Raw genomic sequence first — 16,601 nt, forward strand, 5'->3', positions numbered from 1 at the left:
AGGAGATGTGTGTCGTCTCGCCCGACTACGGACGAGTGGAGAGCCCATGTCGCCGAGCATTCGCTCAGTGATCGCAAGAACGCCTGGATCCAGCGTTACCGTCGCTCGCTGTCCGAAAAGGCCAGCGCCACTAATCGCGCCGGCTCGCGCCGACACTCATATCCGCCGCTCCGTTGGGATTACGAGAACTCGGGTCGTCGTTTTCGGTCGCGCTCGCGCGATCGCGAGCAGCGTCGTTCTCGATCACGTTCGCGTGGTCGCGCAGACTGGAGATCTCGTTCTCGGCCGCCGCGTGATTATTCGCGGCGCTCTCCGGCGCAGGAAGACTGGAGTCGTACTCTTGGATCACATCCGGGACATCGCGAAGGAGATTCGCGCGGGGCTCCCACGTATCTTGGTCCGCCGGAAAGCCAAGCCATCGTACCCTATAGCGGCGCGCGGCGGGAGCCGTGCGACTGGTGGACACATGGCGCTGCCCCGACCGACGGGGCGGGTCTTCGTGATCGACAATCTTCTCGACTGTCCAGCGGATCTCGCCAGCTGAGTCGACAATCGGCGGTGGGCCGTCCCGCTGATACGACTGACGTTCTGGTTGGGGCCGCGAGGAAGATCTCGCGGGGAGCTTCTGGACGGCGTACCAGGAGGCGGAGGAGGCTCAGGACGCGGCTGCAAAGGCCGTGAGGACTGCGACCGAGACTCGTCAGTCGAATCGGGAACTCTTGGCGCGCGTGAGGCTTCTTGAGCGCGCGGTACATGGTAGTCTGCTGAGCGGGACGGTGGAGCAGGCGCCTGGTGTGAATGGCGCGATGGCGCGGCGCGCGCGTCGGGCGGGGCGGCCGCTATATGCGCCGGCGGCTCAGGAGACTGAGTCGAAGAAGGAATCGTAGCGGGCAGGTATTTCGTGAGTCGTCCGACGTAGAACGTCGGATGTAGCCGCAGCGACGTGGGGATATCCAGTGTGTAAGCCTCGCCAATAACCTTAGTCACCGTAAATGGCCCAATAAAGCGCGGTGCGAGTTTACTCGCGCCGAGGTTGGTTACGGCAGAGTCTCTGATTCCTGAAGTCCACAGAAGCCTCCTCTCTCGAGGAGGCGTTTGCTCTCGCACTTCGTGAAGACTACGTTGTGGCGGCGTCGTACGCGCGGACAATGTCCGCGGAAGCTCAAGAGTCAGCTCCGGAGCCGATGGAGATCGACGCGATTGACGCGTCGAACAACCGCCGTCGTGCAGTCTCTCGTGCGAATGGTGGTCGTCCCAGTCGATCCCTCACTTGCTTCCGCTGTCGGAAGGTTGGACATCGCGCGGCTGAGTGCCGCGCGCCCGCGCCAGTACTCGCGCATACCGTCGATGCCTCTCCTACCGATTAGCCAAAAAACGACCAGTGCCAGTAGGTGCGGGGCTTGCCCTACTGGCTGGAATGGAGGTCCGGGTCCCCCGGTGACAGCCCAACCTTCTAGCCCTCGTGTGCTACACGCACACTTCAATGCCACACAGCGTCGGACGACTCCAGACCGATCATCATCAGCCTCCATGTCGCCGGCGCCCGACGTCCACTACGCGCGCTTGTGGACTCAGGAGCGACAAACAACTTCTTCCGTGAGTCGTGTCTGTCGACGCTACCCAGCGAAATCGCTGTCCGCAACGGTCGCGAACAGGTTGTAGTCAAGCTTGCTGACGGAAAGCCGCGCCACGTCGCGCGGCGCGAGATTACGTTGCCGTACACGTTCGACGGCTTTCGCAGCAATGACGACTTCCTCGTGATTGAGATGAACTACGCATTTGATTGCATCCTGGGCATCCCGTGGTTGTCTCGGTATCAACCAGAGATTGACTGGTTGGCCCGCTCGGTTAAACACGCAGCGGTTTCGACGTGAGCGAGGTGTTCACCCACCTCCTGGTTGCCCAGAAGGACTGGCCCCACGTCACCGTCGTGGATCGGTCGTCCACGACAATGGCTGTACACAGAGTGAGCGATGGCCCTCTCTGCACGGCTTGTGCAGTGCTGTTGAACGAAGGCTCCTCGCCGCGAGGCGAGGACAAGAACACGATGGCGGTCGAGCAGGGGCTTCCGCAATACGAGCAAGCGGTCGAGCATGGGTTCCCGCAGCGCACAACTGCGGTCGAGCATGGGTTCCCGCGGCGCACCACAGCGGTCGAGCATGAGTTCCCGCAGCACAATATGGCGGCCGAGTATGAGTTCTCGCAACGCAACCCAGCGGCCAAGCATGGGTTCCCGCAATGCAACACGGCGGTCGAGCAGTCGAGGCCCCCGTCACCCGAGCCGGTGGTCGAGCAGTTGGAGCTCCCGCCGAACGATCACGCGGTCGAGCAGTGGCCCCCGCGTGTGACCGGCACAGTTGAGAGTGAGCTTCAGTGTCTAGAGCGGGGTGATACATCGTCCAGCGAGAGCGATTCTTCCTCCTCGAGTACACACTCGAGGCGCCGGGCAAAGAAGTCGAAGCGCCGTCATTTGAAGCCACGACGTGAAACTGCACCGAACGGCATCTCACAGACGGAGTCGGTCTGTGTCATTGAGCACGTGGACGACGGCATGGGCCGTCAGCGCACCGTCAATCTTGCGTGTCCACCTCGCGACGCTCAATCGATCACCCGGCTTCCAGGTCTCTCCTGGAAGAACTTCCTTCGTGGTCTCAAGGTTGGTGAGGCTGAGCAGGTCTGCCTGATTACAGTCACTTCGTCTACGCCACTCGAAGGGAACACCGTCAGTGATGACGACGGATCCACCCGTCCCAAGAGCGCCGAACCGAAGTCCGCTCGCGAGGAGCGATTCGCAGCGCAGTCCTGGGAGTCCTTGCGCGAGTCTGGTAATCCAGTGTACGAGACCGTCCGCGAATACGCGGACGTCTTTCCCGATAAGATTCCAGCCGAACTGCCTGCCGATCGAGGCGTCCGCCACGAGATCGATCTCGCGCCCGGTTCGAAGTACTGTGTGACGCGGCAGTGGCCGCTGCCGCGAGACCAAGTCAAGCCCATCGACGACTTCTTCGAAAATCGCCGTAAAGCGGGTCACGTGCGTGAGAGTGTCTCTCCACATTCGAGCCCAACGTTCTGTGTGAAGAAGGCCACAGGCGGATGGCGCATCGTGCATGCCTTTAACAAGTTGAATGATGCGACCATCCCCGCGCAAACCCCAATTCCCCGGAAGGACATGGTGCTCGACACCATGGCGGGCAGTGTCGTCTTCAGCGCCATCGACTTGACCGATGGATTCTATCAGATCTTGATGAGACCGAGCGACATCCCCCTGACAGCGGTCAGCACCCCCAGCGGTATGCTCTGGGAGTGGCTTGTGATGCCACAAGGCTTGAAGAATGCTCCCGCCACGTTCAATCGCATGGTCTCCCATGTGCTGCGTCCGCTTCGAGACTTCGCACCGAGCTACTTCGACGACATCTTCGTGCACAGCCGCGCTGAGGATGGGCTCAGCGCGATAGAAGTCCACTTGAGGCACTTAAAACAGGTCTTCCAAGTGATGCGCGAGAACAAGTTGTACGCGAACCTGAAGAAGTGTATCTTCTGCGCGCCGGAGATTCCGGTGCTGGGCTGCTTCGTGGGCAAGGACGGCGTTCGCGCCGACCCGGAGAAGGTGTCCTCTATCTGCGCACGGCCGTCACCAAAGAACCCCACTGAGTTGCGTCAGTGGTTAAGGGTAGCAAATTATCTCCACAAGTACACGAAGTAATTAGCCGGATCGATCCAGCCCCTCCTCATCCATTCCTGAAGGAAAGATGCCACATGGGGTCTGGTCACCCGCTCTCCAAAGCCGGCTTCGGACTCAGTGAGGAAGGAGCCTTGCTGGAGGCGCCGATCCTAGCTTCTTTCCCGACGACCTCGAAACCATTATCACGTCGTTTGCGACGCGAGCGACTTTGCCATCCGGCTGTGCGCTGATGCAATTTGACGACGAAGGACGTGAACGGGTCGTCAGCTATCAGTCTCGACAGATGAAGCCAGCGGAGCGCAACTATCCTGTCCACGACAAGGAGCTTCTCGCGATGCGCTACGCTCTGATTAAACTCAGAGTGTACTTACTCGGCGAGCAAACCTTCGCAGTGTATACCGATCACGCATCGCTAAGGACAGCGATGAAGAGCCCTCATCTTTCCCAGCGAATGGCTCGCTGGTTGTCGTTCTTCTCCGAGTATAATTTCGTGGTTCACTACAAACCCGGCAAGAACAACATCCTTGCAGATGATCTGTCTCGTCGTCCAGATTACGACCCACGCGATTCGCTGGGTCGACAACCGCTGCATGATGAAGACGACGAAGACAACTGTGCTATGTGCTTGGCGTCGGGATTGAACCTGACGAGCGTGTCTTCAGAAACCCTACTCCGCGACGAAATCCGGACTGCGTATGAATTCGATCCGGTCTATTCAAGTATTCTGGAACATCTCCGCTCGCTCAGTGAAAAGACACTGAGTGCTTTGTCCCGCTCCACACGCCATCAGATCGATAGGTATCGGATTGAAGACGGGCTGTTAACGTACAGCATCGATCGCTTCGATGCTTCGCGTGTAGTGGTCCCCAACGACCCTGACTTGCGCTCGCGGATCATTCACGAGTTCCACGATATCCCCCTTGGCGCTCACTTGAGCCGTGAGAAGACATTCGCCGCAGTGTCGCGCGACTTTTACTGGCCCCACATGTATAAGTGGGTGCGCAAGTGGGTGAGGACCTGCGAGATCTGCCAACGCGTGAAACCGTCCGCGTCATCGCAGGCTCCCCTGCGTCCCTTACCAGTGGCCACCGAGGCATGGCGCTCGGTGTCGATGGACTTCGACGTTGGCCTCCCACCCGACTCCGCCGGGCGCTCCGGTGTCCTGGTATTTGTCGACAGGTTCAGCAAGATGGTTCACCTCATCCCGGTCCCGGATACGATCACCGCGGCCGATACCGCGGTGCACTTCGTGGATGCAGTCTTCCGTCATCATGGCATGCCCGAGTCTATTGTTTCGGACCGCGATCCGCGGTTCACGTCTGCTTTCTGGACGAAGCTCTTCGAGCTATCAGGGACAAAGCTGCTGATGTCAACGGCCGCTCACCCGGAGACGGATGGCCAAACCGAGCGAGTTAATCGCGTCCTTGAGGACGTACTTCGCAGCTATGCGACGTCGTTCACGAGCTGGAGCATGTTCCTTCCGCTTGCTGAGTTCGCGCTGAACCACGCGGTTCACGCGTCGACTGGCCTGACTCCTTTCTTCGTCAACAACGCTCGGCACCCTCGCGTTCCAGCTCTCCTTGCCGTGGGCCGTCCCTCGACGCCGTGTGGCTCCACTCTGGGTGGGGGTGAAAGACCACTTTGTGACGACTCCGGTTTCGAACCCACAACCGGTTACCATACCGGTTGCCGACAAGCCTTCTGCGCCAACACCGGTAATGGACCCTCAACCGGTTTCCATACCGGTTGCCGACTCCTCCTCGAGTGCAGCCTCATCTTCAGCGACTGTTAACGCAGTGACACACGCCCAGGCGAGGAAGGCCCTGACGACTCCCCGCGACGCGGTTGCCCCTCTCGCCTCGTGGACGAATCGTGCCCTGATCAGTCCTGGCACCGCTAACGCGGTGTTTACATCAGCGAACTACGCGCCAAAGCAACCGGCACGTCCAGCTGATAACACCGCTGTCTCAGACTTCCTCCTCCAGCGCCAAGCAGTCGCCCGATACGTCCGCGACGCGCTGCAGACGGCGGTCGACAAGCAGAAGGAAAACGCGGACAAGCGCGGCCGCAAACACACAGTAAAGTTCGCGACAGGAGATCGAGTGGGTTCCGCTCGAGTCAGACAGTATCGCGTCATGCCTCCACGCATGCCGAACACAAAGACGTGGACTTGAGATGCCATGTCAATCGGATTGATGACGATGCAGGACGCGAGGTGGCGTGTCTTCTGGACGTAGTCGCGCATGGACATCTTGCTTTGTCGCAGAGCGAAGAACTCTGCGCGCACTCGGGACTCGTCTTGTGGAGGCTCGAAGGCGAGACGAAGATCACTCTGGAGGGCCTCCAGGGTGGAGAACGCATCGTTGTTGACGACCCGTTTGCCGAGTGCCCACTCCTTGGCTTTCCCGGCCAGTCGGGTAAGTAAGAAGTTAACTTTCGCTCCTTGCGCCTCGATCATCCTCGAGGCGATACCGATGTCGATTTCGCGAAACCAGCGATTCAACGGAAGGCGATTCGCTCCTTCACCGGAGTAGGTTGACGTCTCCAACTTGACGATGTCATTCTTCGAGGAACGCGAGGGAGTTGTCGCTCGCCGATTCGCGTCGGCGAGCTTGCGCTCCATGAACTCTTGAGCTGCTTGACGTTGTTGATTGGGAGTCGCTGAGCTCAGCAGCGACGCGACAACAGCCTCACCGGACACCGCCGCAAGGCGGTGAAAGGCCTCTCACTCGACACGAGTGAGATGAGGGAAACCAGCATGCTCCAGGGTCGACCCTGAAGCTTCAGACGTCTGGCTCATTGTGAACTTGGTCATGGGAAGGACTACAAAGTGCTACCAGGTGTAACGGGCCTAGAGTGTCCGTTACTAGCTTACACGTAATAATGAGGAAGCGTGCAAGTTCCACGATAGTGAATCCAAGTGCTTAGTCTGAAGGAAAATCAACTCTGTTTTTATTTAGGTCCAGGGCAGCTTGCCCTGACCACTCAAATACACGTCAGCCCCTTATTGGCTGATAATGGGTCTGGCTTCCCATATATCAACCAATAGGATAGCGGCAGTTCAGCACACGCTAGCCGTGTGCTGCTGCACCTACATTTGTAATATAAATCTACCTACTTATGTAATGGTGTGGCCCACTACATCGTGGCCACACTGCCTGTCCCGGCTACGAGTGTTTGTGCCCCAGGCTCGACCTCACCTAGCTCAGCTGAGTTGCCCCAGTCAAGTGTGCCGCTCAGCGTCGTATCAACGGAGGTTGGGCACTCCCGGTCGTCATCTGGTCCTCGATCTTCTCACGTCTCTTCCTCTCGAGGCATTAGCGTATCCACTACACCGACTGACCTAATGACTCCGGCCGTGAGTGTTCTCAGACCGTCTCTCCTTGCGAGCTCGGCTGTGTTGACGTCCCCGTCTGGGCACCATCCAGATCTGCTGCGACTGCTTGTACTGTGACTGCTCAGCTGCTTGAGGACCTTGACGCGTCTGACGACGAGGTCTTAGGGCCTGGCGACGGTTCTGCACCATCCGCCGGCTCGACGAATCTTGCCGCTGGGTCGCTCTCGGACCCCATTTCTTTATCCGAGAACTCGGCGGATAGTCCTTCAGGTTCCGACTCGGCGGCCGAAGATGCTTGTCGTTCTGCCAAGGTGAGAAGCCTTCATGCGGCCATCTTCGGTTCTGACGATGTGATGAGTGATGAGTCCTTACCGCCGAGTGATCGCCACTCTTCGCGACATTCATCGATGGATTTTGGTGACGGGACGACGTCTTCTACCTCTGCATCGGCTTCGGGGAAACAGCAACGTCGCAAGCGTCGTGCCCCGTCGAGTCCTACCGGTCACCGGTCGAAGAGATCCAAGAAGCACAAGAAGCACAAGAAACACCACAAGGAGCACCGACACCACCAGCATCGGCAGCCAGCGTCAACCTCTGGCATGGCTCCAGCCTCATCTCTGTCGGCTGCTCCTTCGCTGAGTGTGCCCCCGGTAGCGTCTGTTCCATCTTAGCCGAGTTCGACTGTGTCACGATCACTCTGCCAAGCGCTCTTATGCTCCCGCTGGCGACGTTACGGACTGGGGCCTCGCAAGCGGTTTCCAAGGATTGTCGTTTGACTCTTCACATGGCTCAGCTCCGCGAGGTGCCATTTATGCATTTCGGCTCAACCCGCTGTTGGAATGCATTACTGGACACACTGAGCGGAGGAGTGCAGCTGGAGCTCGTAGATGGTAAGAGTCGTGTGCCACCCACGCCGTGTTCTCTTGACGGCATACGAGCTTTCATGGTTGTCTTCGATCCGAGTCATCCTTGTCAGCGTCTCTAGCGGATGCTCCCCGAGCTTCCTTTCTTCTTTTCTCCGTCAGTTCTGGAGGAGGCTCGGCGGTGTTTGGCTTCTCAGACCCGACCTCGAACCTTGATGCAGATTCTTGGCGATATGTGAGTGAAGCTTCGTGGCGACAGTCCTTTGGACTCGGCGGGGAGGCCTATCACGACGGATGACCAAGTGACTCGTTACTATGTTGCTCTCTACGAGCGTCGTCACTGGATCGTTGAGTCAAGTGTGTTGATGGGCCTCCATCCTGACCTGAACCCGACAGTCACGCCTGCTCAGCTTGCTAAAGTGTATGAGCTGTGACTGGTGTACAAGCTCGAGCGCAAACGCCGTAGTGACACCCTACGATCCTTGGTTGTCGCTGTCTACGACCAGCTCTACTCGGCGGTCACCCAGTAGCTCGCGGCGAACCTGCTCCTCTCATGGATGCTGAGGTATATTTCGATCCGTCCGTCCCCCATTAATCTCCGGTTAACCTTTCGTGGGTCCCAGCCGGAAGAGACTGGGTTCAGTGCGCTCACGATGTGGATCTAGCCGAGCCCTGGTGAGCTTGGTGACTAACCGACCCGGCGGTTCACCCGTATAATACGTGCTTCCGCGCTCGGAACGTGGACCTCTTGGTTTTCGCTCCGCGCGGTATGGACTCCCAGGTTGTTGACGACGCGATCGAAGAAGATTTCGACCTTGCTGAACAAGCGCCTCCTGCTTACGCCCAAGGTGCTCCACCTCGGTTGAATCGCCAAGGTATTCACATCTTCGCCGGGTCTTCTATCGGTGAGCTCGGCTCGGATAGCGAAAGTGCATCCGATGACGACTCGGTGGACGATGGGTTGGGTTCTCCCAACCTCCGAGGAGCGTCTCCAAGTATGTCGCTGTTCGGCACTCCACTTCGAAGTGGAACGGACCCGCTTCACCTCACGTCAGCTGTGTTGGTTCCTGAGGCACATGTTCTTCTTCCGCCTACTTCGGCGTCAGTTTCCTTGGCTAGCTCGGCGATGATACTTCTTGCCACGGCTGCGGATGTTGCATCTCCTTCAGCAGTCTGTCAGGGAGCGACGTCTGCTACACCGCAACGCCTCCATCGTCGAGTCCGTTGAGCTCTCCCCAGTTGTCCCTGTCGGGTTCACCTCTCTTGGAGTCCGGATCGCCTTCTTTTTAATTTTCTTCTTTTGACTGAGCGTCCCCGTAGGTATCGTTCAGGACTTCATTTCGTAGTATATGTAAATTTGACACAGTAGTACTCCATCTCAACTCGGCCTGCGTCGTCCGCCGAGTTGGTGTAACGTTTGGTGCGATAACCGTGAAACCCCATCTGCAACTTGCACCATTTGCAGACGGTTTTCACGCTTCTTCTGTCGTAGATAGTCAAACAGGAGACCTCTGCATGACAAATTCGACAGTGGTTCCCACGTAGGCTCATCGTAGCCGACCCACTTAACCTTAAACTTTCGCTGGGACCGGGACGTACTCGTGGATAATGGTAACTCGTCGTCAAGGATTGCTTCGACTTCATACTGGTTCGTACTTGCGTCTGGCTCCCAGCTATCTTAAGGTAGTAGCTCTTCGTCAAAGTCAAATCGCTGAGTCTCTTCGAGGTCAGCAGTTAGCCTCGTCTTGGGTCTTTCGCCGACTTCGGTGACTGCCTTCAGACGTGATACATGGACCACTGGGTAGAACCTATATCCGCTCTTGTCGGGTAACTCCAATTCATAGGAAAATGCTTCCACCTTCTTCTTCACCCTGAATGGTCCATGCCATCGATGTGCTAACTTCTTAGTCAGGCCCGACTTGACTCGCTCCATAAACAGCCAGACTTGGTCTCCTTTTTTGAACAAGGATTCGGTAGATTCATCGGCTGGTTCTGCAACCCCGTCTTCGGCATCTGCTGCACTGGGAATGGATCTTTTCTCCTTCTTGCTCAGTGCTTCGTTGTGTTCTCGAGCTCGTCGTGCCTTCTCCCGCACTTGAAACTCAGCTGCTAGCCGTAGGGCAACTTCTCGTTGTCTGTTCGCTTCTCGGCGCCACTCGACCGCATCCGCCGAGTTGGCCGAGCGTCCCTGTCCATGTCGTATTGAGATCGTCATGGCCTTGAGTGTAGACTTGGCATCCCAGCCATGTACCAGATAGAAAGGGGTCTCTCGCCGAGTCGAGTCTCTTGAGTTGTTGATAGCGTGTACCATCTTCTCGACGATGTCATCTTAGTCGGCCTGAAGCGGATCTTCCACGTAGACTCGTATAGTCTGAACCATTGTTTTGACTGACCTCTCTTGTTGACCGTTGGCTTGTGGTCGGTAACTCAGCGTAGTCCTCAATCTCGACTGCATCATTTCGGAGAACTTTTGGAACACTTCACTCATGAACTTTAGATCTCGGTCGTGCCGTATCAGAGACGGAGCTCCAAACCACCTGAAGAATCATTCTTCAAACACCTTGGCCACTTCGAGTGCCCCGGTGTCATTCATAGCCTTAGCGATAACGAACCCCGTGAAGTCGTCCTGGAGCAACAGCAGTGCAGTATTGCCCCGCTGAGCTCGAGGTAGGGGAATCACGAAATCCATTGACACGATCTGGAATGGACGGTCTGACACCACATTTCCCGGCGAGTACCCTCTCAACTGTGGCTTGCTCTTACTAGTACTGCAGTCCTCCCAGGCTCTAACATGTTTCACCACGTCGGCGTAAAGGCCAATCCAGTAGTAGTCGGCTTTGACTCGGTGATAAGTTCTGACGATGCCTTGATGACCCCCTTCGATCGAGTTGTGACAGTTATGAAGTATCTCGTCGACCATAGTTGATGGAATCACCAATCTCAATGATAGGTTCGGTTCGCCGAGTTCGCCCTGTCGGCGCGTCTCATCTCGGCGGTATAACAGGCCGTCTTCGCTGAGTACAAAGACTTCTGCGACTTTGCCGGCATTCTGAGCTCGACGGTGTGTAAGGTCCTCAAATTCACCTCTCAGATACGCCTTCAGATCGGCCCACCTGAGTTCTTCGTCTTGTGCCTTCGCGATTCGTCGTCTCCGCTCAGTCTGTACTGTCAATGGATCCATGTCGTTGGCATTCGAAGCCGTATGGGCTGACTCCATCTACGACCCTGTTTCAACATTCGGGGTCGTGCAGCTAGTCCGCCGAGTCGACGCCCTGCTGACTTGTTCGAATTCATCTCCACTGCTTTCAAACGCAAATTCTCCAGGATTTGTTGATATGGCTTCATGATCCTGACTTCCTCCTCTTGCTCTAGTCGAGTCTTCATCAAGCTCATCCTCAAAGCGAACTCGGCGTACTCGGCTACGAGTGACCGCCGTGACAATTGGGGTTTCCACTGGGTTGTCTATTGCGTACAGCTCTTCGGCTACTCGGTTAATCGTTCTTAGTTCTGCTTTCCTATCCGTCCCGAGAATTACTCGTCCGACTTTTGCTTCGAGTGCTTCTGTAGCGAGAGAATCAGCCGCTGCGTTAGAGTGTCGTGCTATGTGTCGATACCGGACCGAGTTGAGTCGCTTAGTGTGATCCTTGTGTCGTGCTAACTCCACTTGCAACGTCTCCTTCTTGCATGCTATCACCCCCATAAATTGCTGGATTGCAAGCCGGGAGTCTCCCACAATAATTAAGTCAGTTATCCCTCGGTCAATCGCCGCCAAGACCCCATTGTTCATGCCGGTAAACTCGGCGATGTTGACCGTGGTGGACGACAGGTACGCACTCGCAGCGATCTCATTGTTCCAATTCGGAAGACGCCACAGGATTCACGAACAATTTCCATACCCGCCGTACTTAGCTGTCTTCGCTGAGCCATCAAATGACAGTACACATCCCGCGAACTCGGCTGGTATTCGGGCGTATAGCAGCTCCGGGTCCATTCTAACTGTCGCCGAGCGCTTGGAGGGAGACGCAAGGTGCTTCAGGGAATCGTCGAGTCCGATAAACGGGGTTATCGACGCTTGAAGCAACTGGGTGAAATCTACATCTCGTTCACGTACTCGCTTCACTTTCAAATCGTAGGGCGACAGCATTACTGCGAAACTTACTGCGCGGCCGTACAACGACTTTGACTTAAACACCATTCCAGCGTTGAGAAACGGGTATAGACGTGTAGCGTCTTCCCTGTTAAAAGAGTGTAGCACACTTTCAGTAATTGTAACAGCGCGACCACTTCTTTCTCAGCGGGATGATAGCCGAGTTCATTCTCTTTTAGTAAGCGTCCGCAGAAGCGAACTGGGTGCAGCTTGTCGTCGTGCGGCTGCATCATAGAACTGCTAAAAGCCCAGTCATTAGCGTACAACATTATGTAGACTTCTTTCGCCGAGTCGAAATGACGAAGAACTGGAGCTTCTGCTACCCGTTTTTTTTAGCTCGGCGAATGACGCTTTTGCTGACGTCAAGTCACCCCAGGACCAAAGTCCGTCTCCTTTAGTTGATAGAGTACCGCTCCAAAAACAGCCAAGTTCTGGATGAATCGGCCGAAATAGTTAAGTGCACCGAGGAAGGCTTGCATCCCTTTCTTTGATCTCGGGAAGGAGAGCTCAGCGATCGCGGCTATCTTCTTCGCATCAGCGCGTACGCCACTCGGCGTAATCTCGTGCGACAGGAAATCAACCTTGGGTCGTACAAAGATACTCTTGGTAAAGCTGACGCTAATCCGATATTCTGTGAACCGGGCTAGTAGTCGGTCCAATGTCTCCAAGCAGGCGTCAAACGTCTCCCCTCCAAAACAAATAATTTGACAAACGACCTCAGCTTGAACACTGGGATCCAATAAGACTGGTCAGGTTCCCCATTAGCGAACATGTCACCGTCCGGTCCGTTGACTAGATCTTGGACCGGATCGCAGTCAGCTTGTGATTGGTGGTCCGCTTCGAACTTCGTCAGCTGTCCTGGCGTTGAATCGCCGACTCCGCCGAGATCGAATCGCCGAGCTCCCGACTCAGCTTCGGCGTTAGCCATTCGTTCAGCAAACAACTGCCATCCTCCCTTAGGTTGAACGTATCCCCATAGAGCGTTGTCGATGAGTCGTTTGTAAATCATAGGCGCATTCTTTAATCCGAACGGCATTCGTAACCACTCAAAGTGCCCAAGTGCACAGATGAACGCTGAGATCTGCCGAGCTCGGCGAGTAATCAAGACTGCCCAGAATCCGTTCGCAGCATCAAGCGAGCAAAACCACAAGTAACGCTCCAATTCGGTGAGCAGGTCATCAACTAGTGGCATGGCGTATTCCATCGGCGTCGTAATCGCGTTAACTAGTTTATAGTCAATGCATAGCCGAATATCTATTGAGGGGTACCGGTTTCAGGCGGTAAGTACCCATAAACCGGTAACCAAACCGGTCCAACACGATCCCGCGATGATTATGGTACGTTGGTTACGCTATCGACGATTAGACGAGTAGGATGATTGGACGAGTGCTGGTGATTGGATGCACCAATTGATTGGATGCCCTAGGTAGTGAGGACAGTGTAAGCTCCGATAAATCAATCACTTGGGAATCTTCCTTCTTTCCCTCAAGTGTCTTCGCTCCGGTCTACTCCCGACGCTTCCCTTCTCTCCGTACAAGCCTAACATTGCCTAAAACCCGTGACCTCTATCAGGTTATGAGCCTAAGTAACATGGCCTCTGCGCAAGACGTTTCAACTAAGGTCTCCATCGACAAGTTCAACGGTGACAACTACGCGACGTGGAGCCGCTACATGCGTGGTGTGTTCCTGACCAAGTCAGTATGGCATGTCGTGAACCGAGAGACGACTCCAAGCTTCACGGACCCTCGTGCGAAGGACGAGTATGTCAAGTCGAGCAACATCGCGTTCGGATTGATGCTGCTCCACATAGATGCGGACTACCACCACGTGGTCGACAACTGCGAGGAAGCGTGGACCGCGTGGACGCGCTTGAAGACGTTGTACGGTGGATCGCATAAGGCTGGTCGTATTTACCTGAAGCGACAGCTCTTCAGCATGGAGATGTCCGAAGGCGCGAATGTGTTGCATCACTGCAATGAAGTTCTCAACATCAGCGCCAAGCTAAGTACCATCGGCGCCAAGATGGAGGACGAGGACGTTGCGATCTGCTTGCTGCGCAGTCTCCCTAAGAGCTACGAGAACGTCGTGCTACACCTGGAAATGAGTACTGCTGAGCTGAGGACGCAAGACGTTGTGAAGGTGCTCACGAACGAGCATATCAAGCGACAAGGCGAGAAGGCCTCTGCGGTGAAGACTGAAGACGCGGCGAAGGCGTTCAGCACCGAGCGGGAGTCTCGCCAGTGTACTTACTGCGGGAAATTGGGGCACGTGATTGAGAAGTGCTGGACCAAGCAGAAGGATGAGAATCGAGGAGGCCGACGCGGCGGCAACTGTCGTGGACGCGGGGCCAACAATGTCCAGTTACGAAACGACGACTACGACCACGGCTATGATCGCGTGGCATTTGCGGTTTCGTTGGAATGTGGAGTTTGACGGGCAAGAGTATGTCCGGGCTGTGGGCAGTCGACAGCGGTGCGACACACCATATCTGCAATGACAAGATTAAGTTTATCATGCTGAACGAACGAGAGGAAGGCGAGGTGAAGGTCGCTGATGGCACTAACGTTGCAATCAAGGGTGTGTGGACCATCATCGAGCGCGTGGTTCTGCAACGGCGATGAGCGCGAGATCGAGATCAACAACGCGCTCTACGTGCCGAAGATGAAGAAGAACTTGCTATCGGTGCCGCAGATCAACAAAAGCGGCAAATTTCAAGTGGTGTTGGACGGTATAAATATGCACGTTGCGCGCAAGGATTCGAAGGAAGTGGTGGTTACAGCAGATCTCGTAGACGGCCTTTACTGGCTGCGCACACCACTATGCTCGGTAAACGCAGTGACTTCGAAGTCGAACATTGACTTGCGCGCGCATGGGCCATGCTCCTATCGACGTTCTACGACAGATGGCCAACAACGGCATGATCAAGGATGCCAATGCATCTTTAAAGTCAAGTGGGGAAAGTGTCTGTCGCGGGTGTCAGCAGGGGGAAATGGTCCAGGAGCCGTTCCCCTATTTAATAAATATTTATAATAACAGACAAAGTAAAATAGTAACCGCGACAAAAGCATTTACGACACGTTCGAGTTGCTTCATTTCGACATCTGCGGCCCCATGGAAGAAGAATCGTTGGGTGGGAGCAAGTACTTGCTGCTCATCGTTGACGAAGCCAGTGGATGCATGAAGGGTTTCTGCTTACGAGCCAAGTCGGACGTTGAAGAATGCCTCAAGAGCTATATCACGAAGGTACAGACGCAATTAGGCAAGCGGGTCAAGTTCGTACGCCATGACGGAGCTCGTGAGCTCGCGACAAACTCACTTAAGGTGTTCTACGAAGATCGAGGCATCGAACAGCAGACCACGGTTCCGTACGCGCACCAGACGAACGGCACTGCAGAACGAGCTATCAGGACTATCGTCACGATTGGTCGCAGCATGCTGCACCATGCCAAGTTGGAGAAGTGTTTTCGGGGCGAAGCGGCGATGGCCGCTATCTACGCTAAGAACCGCCTACCGTCACCCAAGATCGAAAACAAGACTCCACATGAGATCGTGTACAAGTCCAAGCCAAGTGTGAAGCACATGCGTGTGTTTGGTTGTCGGACGTACGTCCTAACTCCGAGGGAAAGGAGACTCAAGTGGGATCCAAAGGCTCGAGAAGGGTTGTTCATGGGTTATGAAGAAGTGTCAAAGGAGTATCGAGTTTATGACATCGAGGCGGGGCAGGTGGTGATCAGTCGCGATGTCAATTTCAACGAATCAAACTTTGGATTTTCGACGGCTAGTCCAAGCGACGATGACGCAGATTCTGATCTAGGCCTCGACTCTCTCAGTATCAACGATACCGAAATTGCGGGTCAAAGGAATTCAAGCAGGCGGGGAAACGCAAGTCCCGCACAAGTAACGCTCACGGCATGACTACGAGATCGCGCGCTGCACAGCAGGCTGCCGGTTTGGAGGAAGCTAGTGCTCGAGAAACCTCGTTTGAGCGTCAAACAAAGCGCCGATCAGGTGTGCGAAATGACTTGACAGTGATGTTGCCGATGAAGAAGAAAAAGACGTCGAGGATCAAGACGACGATGACACAACCCCGCCTGTATTTTGGCGAGCATGTGCCAACGCAGTGGAAGCTGGTGATTTTGCTGAACCGGCAACGTTCCAAGAAGCGGTGAACGGGCCGGATCAAGTGCATTGGCGCAAGGTCATCCGTGCCGAACTTAAGTCGATGCGACTTCGCGGTGTGTTCGGAGCTGTCAAGTTACCGAACGGTCAGCGGGCCATCGGTACGAAGTGGGTGTTCAAGATCAAACGCAAAGTGGATGGTTCAATCGAGAAGTACAAGGCGTGCCTTGTGGCGAAAGGCTTGAAGCAGAAGTATGGCGTTGACTACACGGAAACGTTTTCGCCCGTGGTGAAGCATGTGACGCTGCGCATGATCATTGCTTTGGTCGTGTACCTCGGCTGGCCCTGGACCAGCTGGACGTGGTGACAGCATTCCTGTATGACATAATGAAAGAGGTGGTGTTCTGCATGGTGCCAGAAGGTGTCGAACTTGATGATGACTTCGACTGCATG

Source organism: Phytophthora infestans, genomic scaffold, assembly GCF_000142945.1.
Source record: "Phytophthora infestans T30-4 supercont1.2 genomic scaffold, whole genome shotgun sequence".
Taxonomy (NCBI): Eukaryota; Oomycota; class Peronosporomycetes; order Peronosporales; family Peronosporaceae; genus Phytophthora; species Phytophthora infestans.